Source organism: Pteropus vampyrus, unplaced genomic scaffold (assembly GCF_000151845.1).
Source record: "Pteropus vampyrus isolate Shadow unplaced genomic scaffold, Pvam_2.0 Scaffold10, whole genome shotgun sequence".
Taxonomy (NCBI): domain Eukaryota; kingdom Metazoa; phylum Chordata; class Mammalia; order Chiroptera; family Pteropodidae; genus Pteropus; species Pteropus vampyrus.
This window is the reverse complement of record NW_011888791.1, coordinates 5,036,472-5,041,833: the sequence shown is the minus strand read 5'-3', so window position 1 is coordinate 5,041,833 and position 5,362 is coordinate 5,036,472. Positions and strand designations below refer to the sequence as shown.

General features: G+C 32.8%; 1 pseudogene; it reads right to left on the bottom strand.

The window, feature by feature from the left end:
- The window catches only part of LOC105303373, a 127,569-nt pseudogene that overhangs the window by 52,711 nt on the left and 69,496 nt on the right, over window positions 1-5,362 (bottom strand).

Here is a 5,362-nt window from a genome sequence, read left to right as displayed (position 1 = left end):
AGATATAGATATATAATTTAATTTACTGAAAATTTCTAGGGAGAAAAGTAAAGTAGAAAAGTAGGATAAGATGTGTTTTGGAGGGACATGTGCAAATGAAAGCTACCCTGTGAATTTGACATTTAAGCAGACATTTGAGAGAGAATCATTTAGGTGTCTGGGAGAAAAGCATTTTAGCAAAGGGAATAGCAAGAGGACAGTCCCTGTAATAGGAGCAGGCCTGGTTTCTTCAAGTGACAGTTAAGAGGCTGATACAGTTTGGAGAGAGTGAGATGAGGGGAGAGTAATTAAAAGATGGATTGCTTATGTTGAGCCTGTCGTATCCCACGGAATGGTTATGTAATATTTTTTTAAATTAAGACTATGTTTTTAGAGCAGTTTAAGATTCACAGTAAAATTGAGGGGAAGGTATAGAGATTTCCCACATATCCTTCTGCCGCAAACATTGATAGCCTCCCCTATTATCAATATCTCACACCAGAGTGGTACATTTGTTGCAATTGATGGATATGTCATACTCACCCAAAGTCCATAGTTTACATTATAGTTCATTCTTGATGTTGTATATGTCATGGGTATGAACAAATATATAATAACATGTATCCCAAAATTGGATATCACACATAATATTTTCATGGCCCTAAAACAACTTCTGTGATAATCAAAGTTTTTAGATAAACAAATTAAACTACCTTAAAAACACACTCAGTTATTCAGACTTTCTCAGTTCAGGCTGAGCTAGAAATGCACAATTATATATGGCCTAATTTTCTAACATTTGAAATAGATAATCATGATGTTAACATGAATCTTGGTTATTTCTAAAAAGTTAACAACTGAATAGATGTTACCAACATTGCCATTGTAACTGATTATGTGACTTTCTCTACATGTTCTGAATTTTACTCAATGAAAGTTTGGACAGCATAGGATTTGGGGAAGCAGAAAGTTGAAAGAAACAGTCAAGACCCTCTACAGAACAATCTCTGATTGGGTCTATAAATTTAGAGTAAGGAATTGACTAACGACATTAGTTTCATTGGAATATTATCCATAAAAGCTACATTAGTATTCCAAAGGATTAGAAATAACTTGTCTGTGTTCACCGTAACTTTTGTAGAATATATTGTCTAAAAAAAAAGTATCTATTGTCTAAGGCCATGCTACCCTGAACAAGCCCGAACCTGTCTGATCTCGGAAGCTAAGCAGAGTTGGGCCTGGTTAGTACTTGGATGAGAGACTACCAGGAAGACCAGGTGATGTAGGTGTAAAAATAAAGTAATAAAGGATTGTAAGCTGACCAGATCCTCGCAATCTGTGAGGTCAACCAAGGATTGCCTCGCCAAAAAAAAATTATTTTTAAAATATTTATTTAATCAACATTTGTCGAAAATATACCTAATATTAATCCTATATTTACTTATTAACTTTCAGTTGGAATTCTTCAGTAATAGTTATTTCTCATCAGGAGTTTGAAGATGTAAGCTAAATTTTGTCTCACCTTTATTTTTGCTATTCAGAAGTTTGCTATGTAAAATAAGCAATGAGCGTGAGCTTTTGGATTATTTTTCTAGTCGTAAAAACTAAGAATTCTTTGAGGAAAAAAAAGGTCACTGGTTCTATGTAAGTTTGTATGGGTATGTGTTGGGATGGGAGTGGAAGTCACAGATAAAGTGAAAAACCACAATGAATCATGAATGTGGGCTAGACTGTGGCTGGTAGTCTACATTTTCCTGACCAAATTATTTCTTGCTCCACTTCATGCTAAACAGAAGACCCAGCATCAGCAAGAATCAGTAGTGGTGGGGATGAAACAAGCAAGGGGAGGTGGTTGGAAGTAATACTTTGCATGGCTGACAAGCAAACCATCGCTCACCAGGCATGCTGGATCCTAGAAGCTAGGCAGCTCCTAGAAGAATGCATTACCCTGACTGGTGGCATGGAAATATTCACTGAGATGCAGGCACTCAGGAAAAAGGAAGTAGTTAACCCCAGATTGCCACACTAGAATTTTTTACTTTGAGGTCTGACAGTCTGGTTCATAAATTCATCTTGATAAACACAAACTTCATTTTCTTGTGCTTTCATGTCTTCCCTTGGGTATGTATTGAAAGACAATTGAGCAGATAATTCTATGTGAAAGTAATTTTTAATTCATATCAAAAATATTTATTGAAAACATGCTGTGAGCTAGACATTCTCAGGTGTATGAAAGGCATTAGTGAATAGAATATCAAAGGTCTATGCCTCACTTAAACTTCTACATTAGAAGATAGAAATAAAGTAAGCAGTAGATATAATAATGCAGTAAATTACATAATACACTAGAAAATGAAAGAAGAAAAAAAGAAGAGTAGTAGGGTAGCAAGTATGGGGTTTGGGCTAAGGAGGAAAAAGGAAAGCAGGCATTAATAGCATCCTAGGCACAAGCAGACAGTGGAATGATGTTGCAAAGTCTATTAATACTTATAATTGCTCATCAAATTAAAATTTTATCTAAACATAAGGGTAAAATAAAATTTTAACAGAACGAGTTTTACTGAAAGATCTCTTGGGAGAAGTACTTTAGCAAGAAAGGAAATTGTTATGGACTGAATGGTGTCCTCCTCCCCAAAATTCCTGTGTTAAATCTCTAATCCCCCAAGTGACTATATTTGGGAATAGGGCCTTGAGGGAGATAATTAAGGTTAAATAAGGTCATAAGGATTGGGCCCTAATCCAAGAGGGCTTGTGTCCTTATAAGAAGAGAAACAGAAACCAGAGATTCATGAACACACACAGAAGGAAAGGTCATGTGGAGTCACAGCAAGAAGGCAGCAGTCTACTAGCCGGGATGAGAACTCACATTAAAAATCAAACTTGACAGCAACTTTGTCTTGGACTTCTAGACTGTCACAAAATAAATTTCTGTTATTTAAGCCACCTGCCTCTGGTATTTTGTTATGGAAGCCCTAGCAGACTAATACAGAAATAAAACCAGGAGGAAGTGCATGTGGTAGATAATTGTGAGTAAATATTCTTACTAAATTGTTATTTTAAATACACTGTGATCAAAACATTTAAAAATATATTAACCAACAAGAATGGCTAAAATAAAACAGATGGAAACCACTAAAGGTTGGCAAGAATTCAGAGTAATCAAAATTCTCATAGATGACTGAAAGTCAATAATTAGGACCACACTGTAAAACTGTCACTATTTATTGAAGCTGACTATATACATATGTTCAGATCCAGCAATTCATACCTAGTTATATTCCTATAGAAATTAATGCATAAGACATGCATAAGAATGCCTGTAAAAGTTTTATTCAAAATAACTACAAACTAGGAAAAAATAAACCAAATGTCCATATTAGAATGGATAAATAATTATAGTATATTAGCATAGTAGAATTGTATGCATCAATGGGAATGAGTTGTTGACAACTACATGAAGTATAATGGAAGAGTCTCACAAATATAATTTTGACCTAAAGAAGTCAGACACAAAGAAGCATATGATTACATTCATATAAAAAAAAAAAAAAACCAGGAAAAACTAATATAAATTGTTGGAAGTTAGGAGAGAAATTCCGACAGTTGCATTTACTGTATGGAAACCTGAGATGTGGCCTTTGGGAGCTGGTTATGCTGTTACTTGATGAGAACGTTTTACTCAAGAGTATTGTGAAGATTCATCAAGCACTTAATATAAGCAAGTCTGTATGTATGTTATACTATAGTAAAGTGTTTTAAAATCTCAATATAATTTAAAATTAAAAATCTACATAGTCAGAGGCTGAAAAGGTTGGGTGAGAGCAAATAAAGGCAATTGCCTTGTTTGAGAGGAATGCATTAATATGAATAAACTAAAGACCTTGACAGGTAAAAGTAAACATAAATATCTGGCTTATGAATTATGGGTAACCAATACATGAATAAAAATAGAATGTTCATCTTTTAAAAGTGCCACAAGAAAATTCTATTTATCTAACAGAAATCGTAGATGAAGAGAGAAAAAGAAATAAGTCCTTATATGTTGACTTTGTATCCTGTAACCTTGTTAAAGTCACATATTAAATCTTATAGTTTTTAAAAATGATTTTGGTTTGATTACTTAGAGTTTTTTTCCTGGGACAAATATGTCAAATTCAATTAGACACCGCTGAATAGTCTTTTTATATTTATCATTTTTGTTTTCTTTTATTTCATGAGTTGGGATCTTCAGAACAATGTTGATTGAGGTAGTAAAAGTGTACATTTTTTTGTCTGTCCCCAATCTTGGAAGGAAATTATTTGTCATTAGCTACATGTTGTTTTTTATAGGTAAACTTGATGAGTTGAGGAAACATCTTTTTCTTGTCAATTTTCTAAGGGTTTTATTTTTTGTCACAAGTGGATATTATCTTTCATTCTAATAATATGTTGAACTACATTGATTAATTTTCAAATGCTAAACTAAACTTGCATTCATTGGATAAACTTCATCTTTATGATGTATTAGTGCTTTTATGTATTACTAGGTCAGTTTCATTGTTCCAATAAAAAATCAACAGTTATTAAATTTTGTTCCCTTGTATTTATTCTCTGGATTCTTTCAGGTTTTCTTTTAAAATAATCTTTGGTTTTTTGCTGTTTGTTTATGATATAACAAATCTTTTCTTCTTCTTCTTTATAATCTGCTTTGGGTGTGCTAGGATTCTAGAATCTGTCTTTTCTTTTTTTACAAATTTGAGAAATTTTCCACCATTCCTTCAAATACCTTTTTTCTGTCTATTCTCTTCTCCCGGGTCTTAAATTTTATGTATGCTAGACTATTTGATCTTGTTCTACAGGTCCTTGAGGCTCTGTTCATTTTTCTTCAATCTGTGTTCTCTCTATTCTCCAGATTGGAAATGTTCTATTGATCTGTCCTCAATTTTATTGTCTTTCTTTTGCTATCTACAATTGGATATGAATGTCATCTATTAATTTTTTAAATTCCGTTATTGTGGTTTTCAGTCCTAGAAATTCCATTTTTATAATTTTTACTTATCTTGGGAAAGTTCTTATTTATTCACTCATCACACTCATATTTTCATTTATTGAAAAGTTGTCTTTTTAAATTCTTTATCACATTTATAACATGTATTGATGCTTATTTCTGCAAAATTCAATACCTGTACCATATCAGGATGGTTTCTATTGACTAAATTTTCTTTTCCTTTTTTTTTTAAATTAAGTTTAATGGGTTAACATTGGTTAATACAATTATATAATTTTCAGGTGTACATTATCATTTAACATCTGTATATTCTACTCTGTGTTCACCAACCAAAGTTCAGTTTCCTTCAGCTATCATTTATTTGATCCCCTTTACCCACTTCACCCTCTCCCTAGC